Genomic DNA, 27,446 nt, shown 5'->3' with positions numbered 1-27,446 from the left:
CGGCTTTCTTTTCTCTCTTTTCTCTACACTCTGCACTGTGAGCACACACACCAAATCAGAAAGGCTTTTTTCTCTCTTTTCTACATTATGGACTGTGGGGACAGTCCATAATGTGTGCCAGGGCGTTGTCTCACGTATTAGATTATGCTTAAGATACGACTGGGTTTATCAGTCACATCAGAATCCATACATACTGATCCTCCCGTAATAAAATGGTCGGATCTTATCAAACACACTTTGTTTCTTGTGACAAGTCAGCGAAACAGCGTATACACGTCAAGACACTGAATCAAGTTTGCCACAAGAACTCATAAGTTTGGCAGTATTGCTCTGCCGTCAGCAATCATACACCCATTTTATTTTCATGAGACATGTGCAGGCACCTGTTCATCTACTGTTCTATCACTATGAATTAGTTTATCTATTATCAATAAGGATACTTCTACAACTACTATCAAAGTATGTCCGGACTTCTTATGTTGTCAGTTGCTATATATGAATAAGTGGGTTGCTACTGAAAAGCATTAAGCATGTCACACAGCCCAAACATATAACATTTCAGGACACACCACACAGTTAACAACCACAGTGAAGCGTGTCAAAGCCCAAACATGTAACATTCAACAGGACACTTACACAACACATTCAAATCAAACAGTCAGACAACATACAAGAACATATACCCCAGCCAGCATTGCTCCCTGCCTATTTTCCTACAACTCACTATGTGTGCGCACACCTTTATTCACAAACTCTTCAACTTATACTCTTTTACCGAAGCTGCTACAGCTCGATTGGCCAAATACCCTTAGATCCTATTTCGGTGAATTTGACATCTGCCTTGTATGTAAAAGATTAGCGGTTTAGCAGTTTTAATTTAGTTTGAGTGAAGGAATTCATTTTATAGCAAAATCCGAAATCGTGAAGAACTCATGAAAGTAAGCTTATTCTCGGATTCATGAAACTTTAGATTTGCTCTTTCTTTTACTGCAAAGTACAACGTTGAGCAGCACTAATGAGTTTTTTCTATTTTTGGCAGGCTTTACCTTTGCGGGTGAAGCCCTTTCTGTCTGTGCAAAAGAAATCTTGTTACTGTGCAGAATGACTTCTCTGAGTAGAGTCGCCTTACTTGTTGCGACTTTGCCGATGTTCGAAGCTGGAGTGCAAAGTTGTTGCTTGAATGGTGCTCGCTGGAGCGTGTGGTAGTGTAAAGTTATACCATTTAAAAGGGCTGAAGAGTGCTCAGTGCAGCGGGTGGGCGGAGGTGCAAAGTGACACTATGGCCATAAAAAGAACACCGCTACAAGTGCGCATTGTGCCAGGAAGGGCCCTCGGACGTGAACCAGTGGACAGTTATCGCTTCTCGGCCTTTTGGCTAAGATCAAGTGTAGTATCTGTTCTGATCAGTTTAATGTCTGATATGTCCTCTATGCGAGGACTACATATTAAATGGATTTTTATCAATAGGAGTTGAAAAAGGAGCTTGCTCCGTTCACTCCAAGCATCGACCCGGTACTGCAGTGCCGCTGGGAACGGTGCGCTCTCCTCTGCTCTTCTGAAAAAGCAAACAGCGGTGCAGGATGGAAGTTTCAGGGAGCCTAAGATGAAACTTTCTTTTAATCTGCTGAGAAAAGAGAGTGAATGCGAAGCAGACTTTAATACGGCTCTGGGAGCGAGCCGAGTGCGGGCTAACCGGGACAATTGCTTGAAAGAAACGCGACACCGAATGAGCAGTCAGAACAAAGCCTCAATACGGTGTTCCCGTGTTGTTTGTGGCTGCCTTGTCTTTTGCACAGAGTAAAAGACAAGGCAGCCATCGAATAGGGCCCGATTGTTCCTACTTGGTCAGCCGAGGAGCAAGGGGGGGAGCAAGCGTCTCAACCAAGCAAAGCTCACCATGGGGAAGGTGGCTATGCCAACTAGCCTGATGCCCTGCTCCCGCAGTGATGGATAATCGTACACTGGTTTCTCTTCATAATGTACAAGTCTTTCGCCTTTTACTAAAGACTTCCGTGGAGAGCAGCACTAATGAATTGTTTCTATTTTTGGCAGGCTTTACCTTTGCGGGTGAAGCCCTTTCTGTCTGTGCAAAAGAAATCTTGTTACTGTGCAGAGTGACTTCTCTGAGTAGAGTCGCCTTACTTGTTGCGACTGTGCCGATGTTGCTTGAATGGTGCTCGCTGGAGCGTGCGGTAGTGTAAAGTTATACCATTTAAAAGGGTTGAAGAGTGCTCAGTGCGGCGGATGTGCAAAGTGACACTATGGCCATAAAACGAACACCGCTACAAGTGCGCATTGTGCCAGGAAGGGCCCTCGGACGTGAACCAGTGGACAGATATCGCTTCTCGGCCTTTTGGTTAAGATCAAGTGTAGTATCTGTACTTATCAGTTTAATATGTGATATGTCTATGCAAGGACTACATATTAAATGGATTTTTATCAATAGGAGTTGAAAAAGGAGCTTGCTCCGTTCACTCAAAGCATCGACCCGGTACTGCAGTGCCGCTGGGAACTGTGCGCTCTCCTCTGCTCTTGTGAAAAAGCAAACATTTTTCGAATATCCAACCGCACATGATCATAAGTGGGAGAAGAGGTGTTCAGCTGCAAGAAGGTGTGAATGTCCACCCATAATTCCTCAAAAATTGGTAAGAAAAGGTGCGAATGCTCAACCATACATCATCAAAAGCTAGAGAGGTGGTGTTCGGCTGTAAGATGCTGCGAATGTCCGACCATAGTTGGTAAAAAGCGGGTAAGAAAAGGTTAAGGCATTCAGACCTTGCTTCACCTGCTTTTCACCAAATATAGTCGGACATTCACACCTTCTTGCAGCCGAACACTTCCGCTCCACCTTTTAGTTTTCTATGGGGCATTCACACCTTTTTTTACACCGCATTTTATAAAAACACCACAGGAACACCGTATTGAGATTTTGTTCTGACCGCTCATTCGGTGTCGCGTTTCTTTCAAGCAATTCTCCTGGTTAGCCCGCACTCGGCTCGCTCCCAGAGCCGTGTTAAAGTCTGCTTCGCATTCACTCTCTTTTCTCAGCAGATTAAAAGAAACTTCCATCCTGCACCGCTGTTTGCTTTTTCACAAGAGCAGAGGAGAGCGCACCGTTCCTTTTTCAAATCCTATTGATAAAAATCCATTTAATATGTAGTCCTTGCATAGACATATCACATATTAAACTGATAAGTACAGATACTACACTTGATCTTAGCCAAAAGGCCGAGAAGCGATATCTGTCCACTGGTTCACATCCGAGGGCCCTTCCTGGCACAATGCGCACTTGTAGCGGTGTTCGTTTTATGGCCATAGTGTCACTTTGCACCTCCGCCCACCCGCTGCACTGAGCACTCTTCAACCCTTTTAAATGGTATAACTTTACACTACCGCACGCTCCAGCGAGCACCATTCAAGCAACATCGGCACAGTCGCAACAAGTAAGGCGACTCTACTCAGAGAAGTCACTCTGCACAGTAACAAGATTTCTTTTGCACAGACAGAAAGGGCTTCACCCGCAAAGGTAAAGCCTGCCAAAAATAGAAACAATTCATTAGTGCTGCTCTCCACGGAAGTCTTTAGTAAAAGGCGAAAGACTTGTACATTATGAAGAGAAACCAGTGTACGATTATCCATCACTGCGGGAGCAGGGCATCAGGCTAGTTGGCATAGCCACCTTCCCCATGGTGAGCTTTGCTTGGTTGAGACGCTTGCTCCCCCCCTTGCTCCTCGGCTGACCAAGTAGGAACAATCGGGCCCTATTCGATGGCTGCCTTGTCTTTTACTCTGTGCAAAAGACAAGGCAGCCACAAACAACACGGGAACACCGTATTGAGGCTTTGTTCTGACTGCTCATTCGGTGTCGCGTTTCTTTCAAGCAATTGTCCCGGTTAGCCCGCACTCGGCTCGCTCCCAGAGCCGTGTTAAAGTCTGCTTCGCATTCACTCTCTTTTCTCAGCAGATTAAAAGAAAGTTTCATCTTAGGCTCCCTGAAACTTCCATCCTGCACCGCTGTTTGCTTTTTCAGAAGAGCAGAGGAGAGCGCACCGTTCCCAGCGGCACTGCAGTACCGGGTCGATGCTTGGAGTGAACGGAGCAAGCTCCTTTTTCAACTCCTATTGATAAAAATCCATTTAATATGTAGTCCTCGCATAGAGGACATATCAGACATTAAACTGATCAGAACAGATACTACACTTGATCTTAGCCAAAAGGCCGAGAAGCGATAACTGTCCACTGGTTCACGTCCGAGGGCCCTTCCTGGCACAATGCGCACTTGTAGCGGTGTTCTTTTTATGGCCATAGTGTCACTTTGCACCTCCGCCCACCCGCTGCACTGAGCACTCTTCAGCCCTTTTAAATGGTATAACTTTACACTACCACACGCTCCAGCGAGCACCATTCAAGCAACAACTTTGCACTCCAGCTTCGAACATCGGCAAAGTCGCAACAAGTAAGGCGACTCTACTCAGAGAAGTCACTCTGCACAGTAACAAGATTTCTTTTGCACAGACAGAAAGGGCTTCACCCGCAAAGGTAAAGCCTGCCAAAAATAGAAAAAACTCATTAGTGCTGCTCAACGTTGTACTTTGCAGTAAAAGAAAGAGCAAATCTAAAGTTTCAGGAATCCGAGAATAAGCTTACTTTCATGAGTTCTTCACGATTTCGGATTTTGCTATAAAATGAATTCCTTCACTCAAACTAAATTAAAACTGCTAAACCGCTAATCTTTTACATACAAGGCAGATGTCAAATTCACCGAAATAGGATCTAAGGGTATTTGGCCAATCGAGCTGTAGCAGCTTCGGTAAAAGAGTATAAGTTGAAGAGTTTGTGAATAAAGGTGTGCGCACACATAGTGAGTTGTAGGAAAATAGGCAGGGAGCAATGCTGGCTGGGGTATATGTTCTTGTATGTTGTCTGACTGTTTGATTTGAATGTGTTGTGTAAGTGTCCTGTTGAATGTTACATGTTTGGGCTTTGACACGCTTCACTGTGGTTGTTAACTGTGTGGTGTGTCCTGAAATGTTATATGTTTGGGCTGTGTGACATGCTTAATGCTTTTCAGTAGCAACCCACTTATTCATATATAGCAACTGACAACATAAGAAGTCCGGACATACTTTGATAGTAGTTGTAGAAGTATCCTTATTGATAATAGATAAACTAATTCATAGTGATAGAACAGTAGATGAACAGGTGCCTGCACATGTCTCATGAAAATAAAATGGGTGTATGATTGCTGACGGCAGAGCAATACTGCCAAACTTATGAGTTCTTGTGGCAAACTTGATTCAGTGTCTTGACGTGTATACGCTGTTTCGCTGACTTGTCACAAGAAACAAAGTGTGTTTGATAAGATCCGACCATTTTATTACGGGAGGATCAGTATGTATGGATTCTGATGTGACTGATAAACCCATTCGTATCTTAAGCATAATCTAATACGTGAGACAACGCCCTGGCACACATTATGGACTGTCCCCACAGTCCATAATGTAGAAAAGAGAGAAAAAAGCCTTTCTGATTTGGTGTGTGTGCTCACAGTGCAGAGTGTAGAGAAAAGAGAGAAAAGAAAGCCGTTTTGGTGTCACGGGTGTTGTGACTTACACACACACATTTCTGAATTGAGAAAGGAAATTATTTTAGAGAAAGCACTAGAGTTTAGATCCCACATTTGTTGATAGGCATTCATTTAATTTTTCTTTTAATCAGTTTTAAAGTGAATACTAACTGAGAAATGAAAAAGGTGAAGAGTTTAGAAGCTTGGTTCAAGAGCAAAACTTGGTTTATGATCAGCTGAGTCTCTAAACAGAACAGCAAAGGGCTTCATCGAACATTTAAAAAAGATTCAGATTGTTAGAATATCCAGAATTTATAGGAATGGTGGTGATTACTCTTATTTTCTAGAATGGAAATAACTGCACCATGTCTGTTTTATGAATTTAAGGGGCTAAAAAGTTTTGTTCTCGTTTTTCTATGATTAACCGAATGTATGTGAGAGTCCAAACAGACAGAAGGGTTACGGCCGAGCACTGGACCTTCCAAAAAAGATGAGACAGGCTGGACCTGTGCCATACTAGTTAAGACCTGCCTGTGGATAACAGGTTCTTTAAACTCTCACACACACAAACTCACACACGTTCGCACACATACACCCACACACACACACACATTCTTGAACTTGCTGCAAGATTAAACATTTGCATTAACTGACTCCAGCAACTCTGAGTCTCATTGAGAGACCTTTCTCAACAATTGGGTCCTCAAACCAGATCTCAACGTTTTTTCCGCTTTCCAGGGTCGGAGCTGAAACCGTGCACGGGGGAGTCCAGTACTCCTAATGAAAGACCCCCTGCTGAATTGCGGTAATTAGGGGCCAGTGTCCACTGAAAGGGGGAAAAAGGGACGAGATCGTACTTTTGAATCAATGGCCAGAAGCCATTGGCAGTGCAGGCATCAACAATAATGGTGTTATTTCACCCATTAACACTTAAGGTACCTCATGCAGTGGCTGTGATATGGTTACTTAACAAAATATCTTTACCAGACATCTCTCCTACATAACAGTTCTTCTTTCACAGCCACACCTTGTTGTCGAGAGATGTGCTACACTTAATCCATCCACACTGCTACCTACCCCACAGATGGAAAGCCTCATGATTGCATGTCAGAAATAACCATCAGTGTTTTACCCAGGCCAGACTTAACTGATATACGTTATGAAAATGCAGAAATAACTATATTTATTCAACAGGTCAAGCAAAAAACCCTGATGGCACAAATGCTACAGGATTTGCAGTAGTAACAGAAACTGAAGTTTTCTTAAAACAACCACTACCAAAAAATTACTCTGTTCAAGCAGTCGAATTGGTAGCTTTAACTGAAGCTTGTAAATTAAATAACAAAAAGGTTGTTAACGTTTACACTGACAGTCAGTATGCCTTCTCAACTGTACATGTGTTAACACAGCATTGGAAAAACAGGTATGTTGACATCCACAGCTAAATGTATAAACTACAAATATTTTAGCATTATTAGATGTTATTCAATTGCCATCTACAATAGACTCGTATGAATGACCGGAAGGAAAACCATACTGCCAAAGAATTTGTTTAAATATGCTGCAGTATTGAGCCACGGACCATGTCATGTCTCAACAGGAGGGATGGAAGCAATAATGAACAAGGTTTTTACAGCATATGGTTTTACTAATTATTGAATTTTTTTTTTTAGAATAAATAAATTAATAAAGTTTTGTCTAGCAGGTCAAATATGTGCAAAATACATTCCACAGGGCAATCTAAGACCAAAACGAAGATAATTCCCTAAGCCAGTGTATCTTTTTCAACATATTTGTTTGTATTTCATTATTTCATTATTGTGTAGATTTCAGTGAACTAAATTAATGTTAAGGGAAACGATTCTGCTCAGTGACAACAGAGGTTTTTACCAAATGGTCTGAAATATTTCCATGTGCACAAGCAGATGCACTCTCAGTAGCAAAATCACGCGTAAAATAACTCATTTCTAGATTTGAAATTCCTGAAAAGATCTTCAGTGATAATTTGACACACTTTGTAAACTATGTCATCTCACTGATGGCAAAGAACTTAAAATAGATCTTAGAAACCACTGTGATATAGAAGGTTTCGCTAACACATTGGAATTGTTTTACTATTTACATATGCATGTGCAGTGAAGAATTGCTTGCTGCTGATAAATGCAAAGAAGAACAGCTTACACATAGATGCTCACATATAGGCTGCTGAATGCAATGAAGACCTGCTTATCCAGTAAAGTTCAATGTCAATGTGTAATATTCAATTAGGATTTGCAAAACAGTGAAGTTAAACAATGAATGGGTCCATAGTCGGTATGAGAAGACTACAGGAATATTTACCTGGGTGTACGTTCAAACAGAGATGAGAAAATTGCGATAAATTATTGTTTGTTTGTTTGTTAGTATGTATATGAATGTTATGTGTATAAACTGGGTTGAGTTGTAGTTACTCAGTAGTGTCTCAGTGAAACAACCGACGGGGGAAGCCTTGCGGTGACAACAAAAGCAGTGTTTTACTGATCAGTCAAGTTGCTCCAGTGTACTCCATACAAACTGGTTGGCTACTGAAGGGATAGAAAATGGGGAATACTTGTTTTAAAGCAAACAAGAAAAATACATGTTTTAACGGGACCCAGACAATATTATATAGATGTCGCCACTGAAGTAAAGAACATTTACGTTCTTACGGGATGGTGTGAGGGTCCTCGTTTGGCTGACGTTCGCCGATATACTCGCCATGCTCAGAACCAAGTTGAGACGTGTAAGACAACCAAAAGGGACAAGTGTGAAAAGGAGCTGCATTTGGCATCCATGACCATGTATTACGCAGTTGGTGTAAACAGAGGACGAGGCCGAAGTCGAAGACGTGGACGTGTGGAAGAGGAGGTCGAAATGGGCCACGCCAGAGCTATGATCCGAATATTTGTTTTTACTGTGGCCAGACTGGACACTGGAAGAAGGACTGTCCACAGCTAAAAAGTGATGAAATTGGGCAAAAGGCTGACTGAGGGTGGGAGGCAGGTTCTGGACGTCACGCGGCAGCGGAGCCTCCACTAATGGGTGATACCACAAACACACTCACACATTTTTCCTGCTCTGTGTAGTGAAGCAACGCTTGCCGACTGTGATTCACGTAGTAAAGTTTTGCATGCTATTTCCGTCCTAGAGCAAAGATATTTCTCTCAGAATATAGGAAATTATGTTCATCAGTAGTGACGTCAGGGGAGTTTGATTGTCCTCCAAAGTTAAGTGGAAACCACGTTTACTGTATGTCTGCATCAGGCCAGGTTGTGAAGGAGAAAATGACAATGCCCATTGCGTGTTGTCACTCCCGATGAGCTCTCCTTCAAACACTCATTTTTGTTATCAGAGTTGTGTCCCATTAACCTGATGGGCTGTGATCTCATGTGTAAATTAGGCATTATTTTAACTTCTACACCAGAGGGTGTTAAGGTTATGTTACAGCCTGACAAAGTTTTCACAGCAGTGCAGTTTGATTCATCGGCACTTACATATGCTTATGAGTGGAAACTTCCCAGCTCTCCTTTTTCACAACAACTAGTGGAAGAAGCAAAAGCGTTAGTTTCACCCCTTTCTGATTTCATGCAACCTACTGATTTGCACTGCACATCACACATTTCTTTGGGGCCTGACAATGACTATGAGAAGAAGTAAAAAAATATGTGCGCCTACTTTATTGACTCCAGAGCACTTTGATTTTTTTAATGTTTGTGGTACTCGCCCTCACATTTCCTTGGCCAAACGTACACACTGGCAGTGACAAGGTGTGGGAGAGTTTGTTGCTACATGTCAGAAAGAAATGGAGTGGACTGTTTCACCTGCTGATCCAAATTTGATGTTTTCTGAACGATTGTCAGCATACAAAAAAACATTTTTGAGTACAATGCATTGTCAAAGAACTGTGGACTTAATTCCTACCACAGAATCACATTTTGAAGCATGTTTTTTATCTGAAACAGATTTGTCTTCGATACCCATGTTGGCTGAAGTATCCAATGATCTTTGGGCTAAGAGCACATATGATGTGGGGTTGATAAAAGGCTGTGAACCAGTAATTGTCACCCCTAAATCAGACTTTTGTCCATGTAAAAAACAATACCCTTTTAAGCCTGAAGCAATTAAAGGGATTAAACCTGTTTTTCAATCTTTTCAGAAAACAGGCGTTATTGTTCCTTTTGAAAATTCACCTGTGCTTACTCCATTGTTTCCTGTTAAAAAGATTAAAGATGCTGGCCAGCCAGATGAATGGCGTTTTGTACAGGACCTCCAAGCGGTGAATGCTAAAGTTCAGCCACATGCTCCTACTGTGCCCAACCCACACACTATTTTGTCTCAAATTACATCAGATGCACAGTTTTTCTCAGTGGTTGACTTGTCGCCAGTGCACCCTGATAGCCCATTTTGGTTTGCTTTTTAGTTTGAACAGAGATCTTGGACTTTTACCCGGTTATGACAGGGGTACTGTGAAAGTCCCACTATTTACAATGCTGCCCTCAAAGCTAGTCTGGATTAACTTCAATCAACCACAGGCTCTGCTCTTTTGCAGTATGTGGATGACATCCTTTTATGTAGTCCATCTAAACAACAGTGTGAAAAAGACCAAATGACTCAAATAACTTTCTTGCTTTCAAAATTTTTCCTCTAGTGACGCTGACTTAGAGAGGGATGAAGATAATCATATTTAATTGTTCATGTTTTGATTGTTTATCTTTGGACCCTTTATCACTATGATGCCTGCATTTTAAACTCACGTTGTGTGCAAATGCAGGCTGATGTTTTACAGATAAAGTTATTATTTTCCTTGTTTCTTTTGGGTTGATTAATATAATGGTATTATTATAATCAAAAGGGAGGAATGTAATGGAAAATAATTCTTATATGCATTGTATTGAGTGTTACTGTGTATAACCTGCAAATGACTGAGCTGCAAGGTACCACCCTGCCCTGTTTTCTTAAATTCCTCTTTACAATGGTGGGCTTGTTATTATGAGATAGCTGCACTTTAGGGGGGACAGGGTTAGGCTGGTATTTACGAGTGTGTCTGGGTAACCTCAACTAATGGTTGGGGAGGAAAGTTAGAAGAACAATCAACTATACCCAAAAACAGATGACGTGATGAGCGGGCAATATAACTGTGTGTTTTTGCTTCAGTGGTCAGAGCAACTCTGTATTCTGTACTGTGTTGTTCTCTCTTGCAAGATATTATTATTAAAGCCTCTTATCTCCTCAAAAGAAAATAACTGACTCCCCAAGTGCAAGTGTCAGGACAAATGATCAAACTTCTCCAAGCTTCAGTCTGCAGAGAGGTACAAGACAGGGTTTCGCCCTCACTTTTTGCTATTTTCATCGAACCTTTAGCAGCTGCTATCAGACAAGATAGAAATATTAAAGGCATCCAACCCCAAAATATTGAGCATAAAATAAGTCTTTATGCTGATGATGTATTACTTTTCCTTCAGAACTCACAGACATCTCTCACTCACACGATCACACTCATAAATAAATTCTCAGCACTTTCTGACTACTCTATCAATTGGTCTAAGACCACAGTTCTGCCCATTAACTATAGGGACCAGAATATACCTGCGATCACTTTACAGTCAGGAAATATTAGATATTTAGGCATAAACATTTCCTCCAGGCTCTCAGAGCTAACAAAGCTAAATTATGTGCAATTATTAAAGACAGTAGAGGACGATCTCTCTCGTTTGAAGTCCTTACCTATATCACTTATGGGGAGAGTTACAACCATTAAAATGATGATACTACCAAAAGTTAACTATTTGTTCTCAATGATCCCCATAAAACCATCTGCTACTTGGTTTAAGTCACTAGGTTCATGCATCTCCAAATTTCTGTGGAAAAACAAACCACCACGTATTAGTTTAAAAACCCTACAGAAGACCAAGGACAGTGGTGGATTAGATTTACCTAATTTTCAGCACTATTCCTTAGCCAATAGGTTACAGTATATATCAAAATGGTTTAAACCTAGCCCAATAGATGAACCATGGATAAATATAGAACAAGCATTGTGTGATAATCTGGAAATCTCTGACCTGCCACTTATTAGTCAAAACGTAAAAAATCACAAATGTTTCAAAAGCATTAACATCAGCACCTCTCTGACAGCCTGTTGGGAATTTCTTAAAATGACAAAGTCTTCACTTGTCCCGTGTAAGCTTACACCCATCTGGAACAATCCTGACATCCTGCAAAACAAAAAAATGCTAAACTTTACTCTGTGGAAGATCAAAGGAATCAAACATCTGGAACATATAATCCAAAATGGACATTTTATTTCATTTGATGAGCTCATATCACAACATGAGATAGGCAGCAATAAATTCCTAGAATATCAACAACTTAAGTCTATAATAACAAAGAAATATATCCTCCACCAACCAGACTTACAACTCCCGATTAGGGTAGTAGAATTTCTAAGCATCTGCACCCCAAAACTACTATCAAAAATATATAAATTATTGTCTAAGATAGATGACACAATGTCTCTACCGTCCTCAAAATGGGAGGCACATTTATCCATCAGTTCTAGTCATAGCTTCTGGCCACATATATGTTTGAACACCTTCAGAATGACTCAAAATCCTAATTTAGAGCTCATACAATACAAAATTCTTCATAGAACACACTATACAGGACAAAGGATGTTCAGGATGGGTCTAACACACTCAAACATCTGCTCACATTGCACAGATAACACACCTGATGATTATGCACACGCTTTGTGGTTTTGTGCGCCTGTCCAGAGGTTCTGGCTTGAAGTCTGTGCGGACCTATCAACATGACTAAAGTGTAGCATTCCTGCATGCCCCACACTGTGCATACTGGGTGACTTAGACAACATCAATGTGGAATTTAGCTTAGCACACATGATCCTCACAGTGTTATGTATAGCAAAGAAAACTATTCTCATGAACTGGAAAGCGAAGAACAATCTGTGTATTAACCAGTTTAGAAATTTTCTTTTAGATTATATTAGCATGGAAACAATGTCTGCTTCCTCAAAACATCAATTGGCTGAATTTAATTCTCTCTGGTCCCTTCTGATTAGCTTGATCACATAGTGGTGGTGGTGGGTTGCTGTCCCGTCGCTCTGGGCGGTTGGGTGTGTGCTGGGGGGGGCTGTGTGGCTTCGGGCGTCTGGTGGTCTCTTGGGTCGTGGGGAAATACAGCAGCCCTGTATTATTGCTTCCTGTGAAATCAAGATACAATGTGCACATGCTGGTTACAAATAAGAAAATACAAACAACAAACAGTTTCTTCCATGGTTCACAGCATGTGTATGATCATCTTCATCGCTGGTCTCAGTAAGGATGTTTCAATCTTCGGTGTCAGAGGTTACTAGCACTTAACACACCGTTGGAGTACAGCTTTTACTGCTGACTCTTATCTTTGTCCTTCCGGGCGTGTTGGTTAGGCTGATGTATTTCAGGGTGGAAGTCATCTACTGGTTCTGGTACCTTCTTACAGTGACTGGCATGAATCCAGGTTGCTCTCTCTGCAACTTTAACAGCTGTGTGAGTGACCAGTAGCACCTGGAACGGGCCTTGCCAACGTTTGGACTTCCAATGTTTCCTGCGAAGTTCCTTCACCACCTGTCATCTGGTTGGAGTGGTGTGTTTTCTGTGGCTGGAAGGGCTGCTTTTACTGCCTGTGAAACTTGAGATAGAACAGTGGAAAGGTTTCGACAGTAAGACAACATAGCATCATCACAAACAGTTGTGGAAGGGAGGGGTCTGGTTACAGGTCCCAATCCCAGGTTAGGAGGTCTGCCAAATAAAATTTCAAATGGGCTGAGATTCACTTGAGCTCTGATTCTCATTCTCATGTAGGTAAGCACAATAGGTAATGCTTTTGTCCATGGCAGACCTGTTTCTTCACAACATTTGGCTAACTTGGACTTTAATGTACCATTTTCTCTTTCCACAGCACCTCCACTCTGTGGATGATAAGCACAATGTGTGCGCAAGGTTATTCCCAGGAATTTACCAACCTCAGTCAATGCAGTGTTTACAAAATGTGTGCCATTATCACTGCTGATCTTCTCTGGAATGCCCCATCTAGGAATGATTTCTGTTTAGCAGTGCTTTAGTCACTGCATTACTGTTTGCATGTTTTGCAGGGAAAACTTCAACCCATTTACTAAACACGTCCACTATTACTAGTGCATATTTCTTTCCTTCAGCTGGTGTGAGTTCAACAAAATCCATCATCAAATGGTCAAAAGGTTTCTCTGGTGGAGGGTGTGCAACTTGCGATGTGTGTAATGCCTTTCCTACATTATGTGTGGCACAAACCATACATGACTGACAGTATTTTTGCGCATATGAACTGAACCCTTTTGTGAACCACTGAGCAGTGAGTGCATTCAGCATCCCCCCTTTTGACACATGGTTCAACCCATGTGTCAATTTTGAAAAATGAGGAAAAAAATGTTTAGGTAGACAGGGTTTACCATCAGGTCCCATCCAAACACCATCCGTATGAGTTGCACCCACAGAGGACCAAATGCGTCCAGAGGACCAAATTTCATCTGCAGAGGCAAAAGTTTGCAAAGCATGGAGATCTGTGAGGGAGTCTTCTGCCTGCAAAGAGAGGGAAGCGAAAACAGGAAAAGATTTAGCTGCTTGCTTAGCTGCAGCATCAGCTCTGGCATTGCCACAAGCAACAGGATCGTCTGAGTTAGTGTGAGCCGCACACTTACAGACCGAGATTGCTGTAGGCAAAAGGATCGCATCAAGAAGATCAGAAACCTGCTTGGAGTTCAGAATAGTTTTACCATCTGATTTAAGGAAATGCCTGTGTTTCCACAGCGCACCAAAATCATGAACAACACCAAAAGCATATCTCGAATCTGTGTAAATAGTGACAGACTTACCAGCTGCCAACTTACAAGCTTCAGTAAGTGCAATAAGCTCAGTAGTTTGAGCAGAGAAATGTTTAGGAAGAGAACCAGACAACAAAGTGTCATGTGAAGAACATACTGCAAACCAAACACAGTTAGTACCTGTGGCTGGATCACGCAAAGCTGATCCATCTACAAAAAGAATCATGTCAGAGTTTGGAAGAGGAGTCTCTAAAAGATCAGGTCGGGGTGTACAAACTTGTTCCAAAACAGCTTCACAGTCATGAGGCTCCCCATCCTCAGGAGTCGGAAGCAAAGTAGCAGGATTCAGAACAGTACAACGTTTAACAGTGACATTTGGCATATCACGGAGCACAGAGGTGTATCTGAGCCAACAAGCAGTTGAAAGATGTGAAGTTTTCTGCTCGAGAAGAATAATGGCAACAGCATGAGGAACCAAAACAGTCAAATTAGCGTAGCCCACAATATCTTGGGAGGCCAGGACAGCTTTCTCTGCAGCTGCAACAGCACGAAGACAACCAGGCAGGCCTGCAGCCACAGAGTCCAGTTTTGCTGAGAAATGAGCCACTGGCCTTTGCCTGCCCCATGTTCCTGCATAAGAACAGATGTCATACAACCATGCTTCTCATCAACTGCCTGTATGAAAGGTTTATGAGGATCTGGAATGCCAAGTGTTGGTGCTGTTTGAAGAGCCAGCTTAAGCTGACTAAAGGCTGATTAATCCTCAGGAGTCCATGGAACACGATCAGCTGACTGGAGCTGCATGTCAGAACTGCAGCTGCCTTTACCATGGATAAGAGCACCTAAGAGAGCTTCGAGAAAAGAGTAGTTAGGAATAAAGTTCCTGCAGTAAGATGTTATACCTAAGAATGACATAAGCTGTTTTTTAGTAACCGGTTTAGGAATGATCTGAACTGCAGCAACATGTTTAGGAGAAAGTGAGCGCCCATCCTTAGAAATCACATGACCCAAAAAGGTGACTTCGTCCTGTACAAACTGTAACTTAGAAAGGCTGGCTTTATGGCCATAAGAAGGAAGATGTTTCAACAGATTCACTGTCTTTTTCACACTGTTGTTTAGATGGACCACATAAAAGGATGTCATCCACATACTGCAAAAGAGCAGAGCCTGTGGTTGATTGAAGTTAATCCAGACTAGCTTTGAGGGCAGCATTGTAAATAGTGGGACTTTCACAGTACCCCTGGCATAACCGGGTAAAAGTCCAAGATCTCCCTTCAAACTAAAAAGCAAACCAAAATGGGCTATCAGGGTGCACTGGCGACAAGTCAACCACTGAGAAAAACTGTGCATCTGATGTAATTTGAGACAAAATAGTGTGTGGGTTGGGCACAGTAGGAGCATGTGGCTGAACTGCAGCATTCACCGCTTGGAGGTCCTGTACAAAACGCCATTCATCTGGCTGGCCAGCATCTTTAATCTTTTTAACAGGAAACAATGGAGTAAGCACAGGTGAATTTTCAAAAGGAACAATAACGCCTGTTTTCTGAAAAGATTGAAAAACAGATTTAATCCCTTTAATTGCTTCAGGCTTAAAAGGGTATTGTTTTTTACATGGACAAAAGTCTGATTTAGGGGTGACAATTACTGGTTCACAGCCTTTTATCAACCCCACATCATATTTGCTCTTAGCCCAAAGATCATTGGGCACTTCAGCCAACATGGGTATCGAAGACAAATCTGTTTCAGATAAAAAACATGCTTCAAAATGTGATTCTGTGGTAGGAATTAAGTCCACAGTTCTTTGACAATGCATTGTACTCAAAAATGTTTTTTTGTATGCTGACAATCGTTCAGAAAACATCAAATTTGGATCAGCAGGTGAAACAGTCCACTCCATTTATTTCTGACATGTAGCAACAAACTCTCCCACACCTTGTCACTGCCAGTGTGTACGTTTGGCCAAGGAAATGTGAGGGCGAGTACCACAAACATTAAAAAAATCGAAGTGCTCTGGAGTGAGCGACACAGCCAATAAAGTAGGCGCACATATTTTTTCACTTCTTCTCATAGTCATTGTCAGGCCCCGAAGAAATGTGTGATGTGCAGTGCAAATCGGTAGGTTGCATGAAATCAGAAAGGGGTGAAACTAACACTTTTGCTTCTTCCACTAGTTGTTGTGAAAAAGGAGAGCTGGGAAGTTTCCACTCATAAGCATATGTAAGTGCCGATGAATCAAACTGCACTGCTGTGAAAACTTTGTCAGGCTGTAACATAACCTTAACACCCTCTGGTGTAGAAGTTAAAATAATGCCTAATTTACACATGAGATCACAGCCCATCAGGTTAATGGGACACAACTCTGATAACAAAAATGAGTGTTTGAAGGAGAGCTCATCGGGAGTGACAACACGCAATGGGCATTGTCATTTTCTCCTTCACAACCTGGCCTGAGGCAGACATACAGTAAACGTGGTTTCCACTTAACTTTGGAGGACAATAAAACTCCCCTGACGTCACTACTGATGAACATAAGTTCCCATATTCTGAGAGAAATATCTTTGCTCTAGGACGGAAATAGCATGCAAAACTTTACTACGTGAATCACAGTCGGCAAGCGTTTCTTCCCTACACAGAGCAGGAAAAATGTGTGAGTGTGTTTGTGCTATCACCCATTAGTGGAGGCTCCGCTGCCGCGTGACGTCCAGAACCTGCCTCCCACCCTCAGTCAGCCTTTTGCCCAATTTCATCACTTTTCAGCTGTGGACAGTCCTTCTTCCAGTGTCCAGTCTGGCCACAGTAAAAACAAATATTCGGATCATAGCTCTGATCCCACACGTCCACGTCTTCGACTTCGGCCTCGTCCTCTGTTTACACCAACTGCGTAATACATGGTCATGGCTGCCAAATGCAGCTCCTTTTCACACTTGTCCCTTTTGGTTGTCTTACGCGTCTCAACTTGGTTATGAGCATGGCGAGCATATCGGCGAACGTCAGCCAAACGAGGACCCTCACACCATCCCACGTAAATGTTCTTTACTTCAGTGGCAACATCTGGCATGAGGCCTTTAATTATTGCATTGCATGCAATACTCTCCCATGGTCCTGATTCATTACCCAAATCCCTTGGTCTCTGATGACCGCTGTGCTTGCTGACTTCCTCAAGGATGCGGTGTACAAAATCATCAGTCCCTTCACCGGGTTTCTGTTTGCAGGTGTAAATGTGGGACATATTGATTTTGGTTGGAAATTGAGTGGTGATGGCTTGACACAGTCTTTGGTTGGCTGCTTCATATTGAGCGTTATCATTATGACCTCGTTCACTGTTGGTAGGTCGCAAATCCAGTTGTAGCATACTGGCCTCTATTTTGCAGAGGTCGGACGGTTTGAACTTTTTTGCCAATATGCGACGCAATTCAACCCCAGTCGGGCAGAATTGTGCGCAGAAATCTCGCAACTCGTCAGCAAAATGGGGTCCAGAAATCTCTGGATCTGGTAAGCATTGTTATGCTTCCATGATGTCAGTCTCAGTCCAGGGTCGATAAACCAGTAATGGTCCAGTGGGAACTGCAACTTTAACCATAGGCATGGTTTGAATCTGGTTTTGTTTTTTCTCACGTTTAGATCTCTGAAGTCCAGATTGTGGGTAAAGGATTTTTGTCACTTGCGTTAAAAGTTCTTGGGCAGGTACGCTGGAGAACCAAACGTCTTCCTTTTCCTCATCATCAGACCTATGTAGCTGATGTTGTGAGAATGATGGAATTTCTTCCCGATGGAGGATGGAAGAAGTCCCTTCTTCCCGAGAGCCAGAGGCTTGTGGCAGGGCTGGCTGTTGTTGTTGCAGGCGTCGTGGAGGGCAGGAGTCCAGGTCTGGATCCGGCACAGCTAATACTAAATTATTATCATCATTCCGTCATGGCATTTGTTTAACATTTTCCTTTCTTTCTCTTAATACACTTTATTTTTTCCAAAATTCTATACCTTTCTTACTTCTTATTTAAACTTAATTTTCTTTTTTTTTGCTTCATCTCTTTCTCATATTTGCAAAACTTTTCTTCTAATTTTCTTATTTCTAACATACTAAAAGAACCTTCTGGTGGAAAACCTCTGGACCATATGTCTTTTTCATTTCATCATGCTTAGGTCCCCCGGTAGGGTCAAAAGTCTGAGACCTACTGTTTCCAATTCTCAGACTTGGAATGGGGAAATATATTCCTTCACTCAAAGGACGTCTCCAATGAGGACCTTAATCTGTACTCACACTTCTTCGGAGTACTTCACACTTCTTCGGACTGCTTCAAAAGTTTCACTTACCCATGAAATCTCTGTCTCACTAATGACACAACCGGGAAACCCTCTTTTATTCAAATAAAAACTAAAAAGCAGTCCTATCGTCTCAGACTATCATATTTCAAAAATGATCCCAGCGCTGGTATTCAAGAAAAGGACCTGCCAGTCCTCTCTCTCAGAAAAGGCCTTGGAGGTATGAGGCTGGAACAGCTACTTCAGTCCAGGCTGGCCATGCACTGCGATCCAGTCCAGAGACACCAGTCGAGGGATCCTGTTCGTGACGCCAAAATTGTGGTGGAAATTTAGTAACGCACAGAGTCAGTTATTTTCTTCTGAGGAGATAAGAGGCTTTAATAATAATATCTTGAAAGAGAGAACAACACAGTACAGAATACAGAGTTGCTCTGACCACTGAAGCAAAAACACACAGTTATATTGCCCGCTCATCACGTCATCTGTCTTTGGTTGATAGTTGATTGTTCTTCTAACTTTCCTCCCCAACCATCAGTTTAGGTTACCCAAAAGGAGTGTATTGCTCCATCACAAGTATGCTTCTTTCACATACAGGGTAATATGAAGAATTTTATGCCTGAAACCTATTTAGACATGCAAAAATATGAAGGACAAAGCAGTTTTAACTTGGTTTGAGTGAAGGAATTCATTTTATAACAAAATCTGAAATTGTGTAGAACTCGTGAAAATAAGCTTATTCTCGGATTCCTAAAGGTTCAGTGTTGTTCTTTCCTATCCTGCAAAGTACAACGTTCTTTTTTGTTTAAAGCTATTTAGACATGGATAAATATGAAGGAAAAAGCAGTTTTAACTTGGTTTGAGTGAAGGAATTAATTTTATATCAAAATCCGGAATTGTGTAGAACTCGTGAAAAGAAGCTTATTCTTGGATTCCTGAAAAAATTTAGTGTTGTTGTTTCCTATCCTGAAAAGTACTACGTTAGTTTTTGTTTAAAGGTATTTAGAGATGGATAAATATGAAGGACAAAGCAGTTTTAACTTGGTTTGAGTGAAGGAATTAATTTTATATCAAAATCCGATATTGTGTAGAACTCGTCAAACGACGCTTATTCTCGGATTCCTGAAAAGGTTTAGTGTTGTTCTTTCCTATCCTGCAAAGTACAACGGTCTTTTTTGTTTAAAGCTATTTGGACATGGATAAATATGAAGGACAAAGCAGTTTTAACTTAGTTTGAGTGAAGGAATTCATTTTATATCAAAATCCGGAATTGTGTAGAACTCGTGAAAATAAGCTTATTCTCGGATTCCTAAAGGTTTAGTGTTGTTGTTTCCTATTCTGCAAAGTACAACGTTCTTTTTTGTTTAAAGGTATTTAGACATGGATAAATATGAAGGAAAAAGCAGTTTTAACTTGGTTTGAGTGAAGGAATTCATTTTATATCAAAATCCGGAATTGTGCATTATGGCAGCAGAATTGTAGTCTGAATACCTTTATGCCAAACAGATTTGCTTTGCCAAGGGAAGTTTTATAATTGTTTATTGTTTATGTTTACAATATATAAACTAGCAGAATAATTAATTCATCCTCCTGGTCCCTCCCACCCCGGAGAGGGCAGCCAGAGACTGGCTGCAATAGGCATCCCCGCTACCTGGGACCCAACACAGGGCAGGAGGGCCTGATGTCCACCAGGCTCGGGGCCTGCAGTCACCATATTCCGGGAGCTACTGCACCCCCAGAAGGAACCCATCCCGCCCCACCCCACTCAACCCAACCCCACCCCGGAGGACCTCTACAAAAACAAACAAACAACAACAAAAATCAAACAAACAAACAAACAAATCACCCGGTTACACCAGTCGCAGCAGCCCGGGCCTGAGACCCACCATCACCCAGGCCCCCCCCAACAGGGGAAAAGCACACCCCGATACAGACCCCCTCCTCCTCACCGCACGCCCAAACACCCTAAAAAAAACAACCACCTGCGGACACCTTGGAGTTCCCAGAGCAACAAGGCCGGCACCAGGACCTGCACCAACCCACGCATATTGTGGCATGTCCAGGGCAACCCAGACCCCCCAGGCACAGGCAGGGCCCCGCCCCGGGCGCAAGGCAGCGGCAAGCCACCAGGTCCAGGCCCAGCTCCACCACCCACGCCAGAGCGGCCCGGTCACCCGGTACAGAGCCAGCAGCCACCACCCCAAGGCCCCTAAGGGACCCCGCCCCACACCGCAAGACAGCCCCACCCGCAAGCCCCCAAAACTGCCCTCCAAGCCCGACACACAGTCCCCCCCAGCAATGACCAACCCGGTCCCCACGACCCGAGAGACCACCAGACGCCCGAAGCCACACAGCCCCCCCCAGCACACACCCAACCGCCCAGAGCGACGGGACAGCTAAGCAGCTAATTTTTTTCCTGTTTTCGCTTCCCTCTCTTTGCAGGCAGAAGACTCCCTCACAGATCTCCATGCTTTGCAAACTTTTGCCTCTGCAGATGAAATTTGGTCCTCTGGACGCATTTGGTCCTCTGTGGGTGCAACTCATACGGATGGTGTTTGGATGGGACCTGATGGTAAACCCTGTCTACCTAAAAATTTTTTTCCTCATTTTTCAAAATTGACACATGGGTTGAACCATGTGTCAAAAGGGGGGATGCTGAATGCACTCACTGCTCAGTGGTTCACAAAAGGGTTCAGTTCATATGCGCCAAAATACTGTCAGTCATGTATGGTTTGTGCCACACATAATGTAGGAAAGGCATTACACACATCGCAAGTTGCACACCCTCCACCAGAGAAACCTTTTGAACATTTGATGATGGATTTTGTTGAACTCACACCAGCTGAAGGAAAGAAATATGCACTAGTAATAGTGGACGTGTTTAGTAAATGGGTTGAAGTTTTCCCTGCAAAACATGCAAACAGTAATGCAGTGACTAAAGCACTGCTAAACAGAAATCATTCCTAGATGGGGCATTCCAGAGAAGATCAGCAGTGATAATGGCACACATTTTGTAAACACTGCATTGACTGAGGTTGGTAAATTCCTGGGAATAACCTTGCGCACACATTGTGCTTATCATCCACAGAGTGGAGGTGCTGTGGAAAGAGAAAATGGTACATTAAAGTCCAAGTTAGCCAAATGTTGTGAAGAAACAGGTCTGCCATGGACAAAAGCATTACCTATTGTGCTTACCTACATGAGAATGAGAATCAGAGCTCAAGTGAATCTCAGCCCATTTGAAATTTTATTTGGCAGACCTCCTAACCTGGGATTGGGACCTGTAACCAGACCCCTCCCTTCCACAACTGTTTGTGATGATGCTATGTTGTCTTACTGTCGAAACCTTTCCACTGTTCTATCTCAAGTTTCACAGGCAGTAAAAGCAGCCCTTCCAGCCACAGAAAACACACCACTCCAACCAGATGACAGGTGGTGAAGGAACTTCGCAGGAAACATTGGAAGTCCAAACGTTGGCAAGGCCCGTTCCAGGTGCTACTGGTCACTCACACAGCTGTTAAAGTTGCAGAGAGAGCAACCTGGATTCATGCCAGTCACTGTAAGAAGGTACCAGAACCAGTAGATGACTTCCACCCTGACATACATCAGCCTAACCAACACGCCCGGAAGGACAAAGATAAGAGTCAGCAGTAAAAGCTGTACTCCACCGGTGTGTTAAGTGCTAGTAACCTGTGACACCGAAGATTGAAACATCCTTACTGAGACCAGCGATGAAGATGATCATACACATGCTGTGAACCATGGAAGAAACTGTTTGTTGTTTGTATTTTCTTATTTGTAACCAGCATGTGCACATTGTATCTTGATTTCACAGGAAGCAATAATACAGGGCTGCTGTATTTCCCCACGACCCGAGAGACCACCAGACGCCCGAAGCCACACAGCCCCCCCCAGCACACACCCAACCGCCCAGAGCGACGGGACAGCAACCCACCACCACCACTATGTGATCAAGCTAATCAGAAGGGACCAGAGAGAATTAAATTCAGCCAATTGATGTTTTGAGGAAGCAGACATTGTTTCCATGCTAATATAATCTAAAAGAAAATTTCTAAACTGGTTAATACACAGATTGTTCTTCGCTTTCCAGTTCATGAGAATAGTTTTCTTTGCTATACATAACACTGTGAGGATCATGTGTGCTAAGCTAAATTCCACATTGATGTTGTCTAAGTCACCCAGTATGCACAGTGTGGGGCATGCAGGAATGCTACACTTTAGTCATGTTGATAGGTCCGCAAAGACTTCAAGCCAGAACCTCTGGACAGGCGCACAAAACCACAAAGCGTGTGCATAATCATCAGGTGTGTTATCTGTGCAATGTGAGCAGATGTTTGAGTGTGTTAGACCCATCCTGAACATCCTTTGTCCTGTATAGTGTGTTCTATGAAGAATTTTGTATTGTATGAGCTGTAAATTAGGATTTCGAGTCATTCTGAAGGTGTTCAAACATATATGTGGCCAGAAGCTATGACTAGAACTGATGGATAAATCTGCCTCCCATTTTGAGGACGGTAGAGACATTGTGTCATCTATCTTAGACAATAATTTATATATTTTTGATAGTAGTTTTGGGGTGCAGATGCTTAGAAATTCTACTACCCTAATCGGGAGTTGTAAGTCTGGTTGGTGGAGGATATATTTCTTTGTTATTATAGACTTAAGTTGTTGATATTCTAGGAATTTATTGCTGCCTATCTCATGTTGTGATATGAGCTCATCAAATGAAATAAAATGTCCATTTTGGATTATATGTTCCAGATGTTTGATTCCTTTGATCTTCCAGAGAGTAAAGTTTAGCATTTTTTTGTTTTGCAGGATGTCAGGATTGTTCCGGATGGGTGTAAGCTTACACGGGACAAGTGAAGACTTTGTTATTTCAAGAAATTCCCACCAGGCTGTCAGAGAGGTGCTGATGTTAATGCTTTTGAAACATTTGTGATTTTTTACGTTTTGACTAATAAGTGGCAGGTCAGAGATTTCCAGATGATCACACAATGCTTGTTCTATATTTATCCATGGTTCATCTATTGGGCTAGGTTTAAACCATTTTGATATATACTGTAACCTATTGGCTAAGGAATAGTGCTGAAAATTAGGTAAATCTAATCCACCACTGTCCTTGGTCTTCTGTAGGGTTTTTAAACTAATACGTGGTGGTTTGTTTTTCCACAGAAATTTGGAGATGCATGAACCTAGTGACTTAAACCAAGTAGCAGATGGTTTTATGGGGATCATTGAGAACAAATAGTTAACTTTTGGTAGTATCATCATTTTAATGGTTGTAACTCTCCCCATAAGTGATATAGGTAAGGACTTCAAACGAGAGAGATCGTCCTCTACTGTCTTTAATAATTGCACATAATTTAGCTTTGTTAGCCCTGAGAGCCTGGAGGAAATGTTTATGCCTAAATATCTAATATTTCCTGACTGTAAAGTGATCGCAGGTATATTCTGGTCCCTATAGTTAATGGGCAGAACTGTGGTCTTAGACCAATTGATAGAGTAGTCAGAAAGTGCTGAGAATTTATTTATGAGTGTGATCGTGTGAGTGAGAGACGTCTGTGAGTTCTGAAGGAAAAGTAATACATCATCAGCATAAAGACTTATTTTATGCTCAATATTTTGGGGTTGGATGCCTTTAATATTTCTATCTTGTCTGATAGCAGCTGCTAAAGGTTCGATGAAAATAGCAAAAAGTGAGGGCGAAAGTGGGCAACCCTGTCTTGTACCTCTCTGCAGACTGAAGCTTGGAGAAGTTTGATCATTTGTCCTGACACTTGCACTTGGGGAGTCAGTTATTTTCTTTTGAGGAGATAAGAGGCTTTAATAATAATATCTTGCAAGAGAGAACAACACAGTACAGAATACAGAGTTGCTCTGACCACTGAAGCAAAAACACACAGTTATATTGCCCACTCATCACGTCATCTGTTTTTGGGTATAGTTGATTGTTCTTCTAACTTTCCTCCCCAACCATTAGTTGAGGTTACCCAGACACACTCGTAAATACCAGCCTAACCCTGTCCCCCCTAAAGTGCAGCTATCTCATAATAACAAGCCCACCATTGTAAAGAGGAATTTAAGAAAACAGGGCAGGGTGGTACCTTGCAGCTCGGTCATTTGCAGGTTATACACAGTAACACTCAATACAATGCATATAAGAATTATTTTCCATTACATTCCTCCCTTTTGATTATAATAATACCATTATATTAATCAACCCAAAAGAAACAAGGAAAATAATAACTTTATCTGCAAAACATCAGCCTGCATTTGCACACAACGTGAGTTTAAAATGCAGGCATCATAGTGATAAAGGGTCCAATGATAAACAATCAAAACATGAACAATTAAATATGATTATCTTCATCCCTCTCTAAGTCAGCGTCACTAGAGGAAAGATTTTGAAAGCAAAAAAGTTCTTTGAGTCATTTGAATCATTTGGTGAGATACATACAATGAGGCCTTTCACACAGGGAAAAATACAGCAGCCCTGTATTATTGCTTCCTGTGAAATCAAGATACAATGTGCACATGCTGGTTACAAATAAGAAAATACAAACAACAAACAGTTTCTTCCATGGTTCACAGCATGTGTATGATCATCATCATCGCAGGTCTCAGTAAGGATGTTTCAATCTTCGGTGTCAGAGGTTACTAGAACTTAACACACCGGTGGAGTACAGCTTTTACTGCTGACTCTTATCTTTGTCCTTCCGGGCGTGTTGGTTAGGCTGATGTATGTCAGGGTGGAAGTCATCTACTGGTTCTGGTACCTTCTTACAGTGACTGGCATGAATCCAGGTTGCTCTCTCTGCAACTTTAACAGCTGTATGAGTGACCAGTAGCACCTGGAACGGGCCTTGCCAACGTTTGGACTTCCAATGTTTCCTGCGAAGTTCCTTCACCACCTGTCATCTGGTTGGAATGGTGTGTTTTCTGTGGCTGGAAGGGCTGCTTTTACTGTCTGTGAAACTTGAGATAGAACAGTGGAAAGGTTTCGACAGTAAGACAACATTAGGGGTAAGCACAATAGGTAATGCTTTTGTCCTGTTTCTTCACAACATTTGGCTAACTTGGACTTTAATGTACCATTTTCTCTTTCCACAGCACCTCCACTCTGTGGATGATAAGCACAATGTGTGCGCAAGGTTATTCCCAGGAATTTACCAACCTCAGTCAATGCAGTGTTTACAAAATGTGTGCCATTATCACTGCTGATCTTCTCTGGAATGCCCCATCTAGGAATGATTTCTGTTTAGCAGTGCTTTAGTCACTGCATTACTGTTTGCATGTTTTGCAGGGAAAACTTCAACCCATTTACTAAACACGTCCACTATTACTAGTGCATATTTCTTTCCTTCAGCTGGTGTGAGTTCAACAAAATCCATCATCAAATGTTCAAAAGGTTTCTCTGGTGGAGGGTGTGCAACTTGCGATGTGTGTAATGCCTTTCCTACATTATGTGTGGCACAAACCATACATGACTGACAGTATTTTTGCGCATATGAACTGAACCCTTTTGTGAACCACTGAGCAGTGAGTGCATTCAGCATCCCCCCTTTTGACACATGGTCCAACCCATGTGTCAATTTTGAAAAATGAGGAAAAAAATGTTTAGGTAGACAGGGTTTACCATCAGGTCCCATCCAAACACCATCCATATGAGTTGCACCCACAGAGGACCAAATGCGTCCAGAGGACCAAATTTCATCTGCAGAGGCAAAAGTTTGCAAAGCATGGAGATCTGTGAGGGAGTCTTCTGCCTGCAAAGAGAGGGAAGCGAAAACAGGAAAAGATTTAGCTGCTTGCTTAGCTGCAGCATCAGCTCTGGCATTGCCACAAGCAACAGGATCGTCTGAGTTAGTGTGAGCCGCACACTTACAGACCGAGATTGCTGTAGGCAAAAGGATCGCATCAAGAAGATCAGAAACCTGCTTGGAGTTCAGAATAGTTTTACCATCTGATTTAAGGAAATGCCTGTGTTTCCACAGCGCACCAAAGTCATGAACAACACCAAAAGCATATCTGGAATCTGTGTAAATAGTGACAGACTTACCAGCTGCCAACTTACAAGCTTCAGTAAGTGCAATAAGCTCAGTAGTTTGAGCAGAGAAATGTTTAGGAAGAGAACCAGACAACAAAGTGTCATGTGAAGAAAATACTGCAAACCAAACACAGTTAGTACCTGTGGCTGGATCACGCAAAGCTGATCCATCTACAAAAAGAATCATGTCAGAGTTTGGAAGAGGAGTCTCTAAAAGATCAGGTCGGAGTGTACAAACTTGTTCCAAAACAGCTTCACAGTCATGAGGCTCCCCATCCTCAGGAGTCGGAAGCAAAGTAGCAGGATTCAGAACAGTACAACGTTTAACAGTGACATTTGGCATATCACAGAGGTGTATCTGAGCCAACGAGCAGTTGAAAGATTTGAAGTTTTCTGCTCGAGAAGAATAAAGGCAACAGCATGAGGAACCAAAACAGTCAAATTAGCGTAGCCCACAATATCTTGGGAGGCCAGGACAGCTTTCTCTGCAGCTGCAACAGCACGAAGACAACCAGGCAGGCCTGCAGCCACAGAGTCCAGTTTTGCTGAGAAATGAGCCACTGGCCTTTGCCTGCCCCATGTTCCTGCATAAGAACAGATGTCATACAACCATGCTTCTCATCAACTGCCTGTATGAAAGGTTTATGAGGATCTGGAATGCCAAGTGTTGGTGCTGTTTG

General features: G+C 42.3%; 6 non-coding genes across 6 annotated transcripts; 3 read left to right on the top strand and 3 right to left on the bottom strand.

The window, feature by feature from the left end:
• Positions 1 to 1,355: 1,355 nt before the first annotated feature.
• Positions 1,356 to 1,546, top strand: LOC140275917 (U2 spliceosomal RNA). The gene has a single exon (XR_011908619.1). It is a non-coding gene; the product is annotated as a U2 spliceosomal RNA (small nuclear RNA).
• A 410-nt stretch (positions 1,547 to 1,956) lies between these two features.
• LOC140275818 (U5 spliceosomal RNA) lies at positions 1,957 to 2,070 on the top strand. Its single transcript, XR_011908532.1, has one exon. It is a non-coding gene; the product is annotated as a U5 spliceosomal RNA (small nuclear RNA).
• A 267-nt stretch (positions 2,071 to 2,337) lies between these two features.
• Positions 2,338 to 2,525, top strand: LOC140276165 (U2 spliceosomal RNA). Its single transcript, XR_011908844.1, has one exon. It is a non-coding gene; the product is annotated as a U2 spliceosomal RNA (small nuclear RNA).
• A 529-nt stretch (positions 2,526 to 3,054) lies between these two features.
• Positions 3,055 to 3,240, bottom strand: LOC140276209 (U2 spliceosomal RNA). Its single transcript, XR_011908877.1, has one exon. It is a non-coding gene; the product is annotated as a U2 spliceosomal RNA (small nuclear RNA).
• Positions 3,241 to 3,515: 275 nt separating this feature from the next.
• Positions 3,516 to 3,629, bottom strand: LOC140275817 (U5 spliceosomal RNA). The gene has a single exon (XR_011908531.1). It is a non-coding gene; the product is annotated as a U5 spliceosomal RNA (small nuclear RNA).
• Positions 3,630 to 4,039: 410 nt separating this feature from the next.
• On the bottom strand, positions 4,040 to 4,230 carry LOC140275915 (U2 spliceosomal RNA). The gene has a single exon (XR_011908617.1). It is a non-coding gene; the product is annotated as a U2 spliceosomal RNA (small nuclear RNA).
• Positions 4,231 to 27,446: the final 23,216 nt, after the last annotated feature.

This window comes from Leuresthes tenuis, unplaced genomic scaffold (genome assembly GCF_036924035.1).
Source record: "Leuresthes tenuis unplaced genomic scaffold, fLeuTen1.0.hap1 SCAF_18, whole genome shotgun sequence".
Lineage (NCBI taxonomy): Eukaryota > Metazoa > Chordata > Actinopteri > Atheriniformes > Atherinopsidae > Leuresthes > Leuresthes tenuis.
The sequence above is the reverse complement of the archived record's forward strand: the minus strand, read 5'-3'. Positions and strand labels throughout refer to the sequence as shown.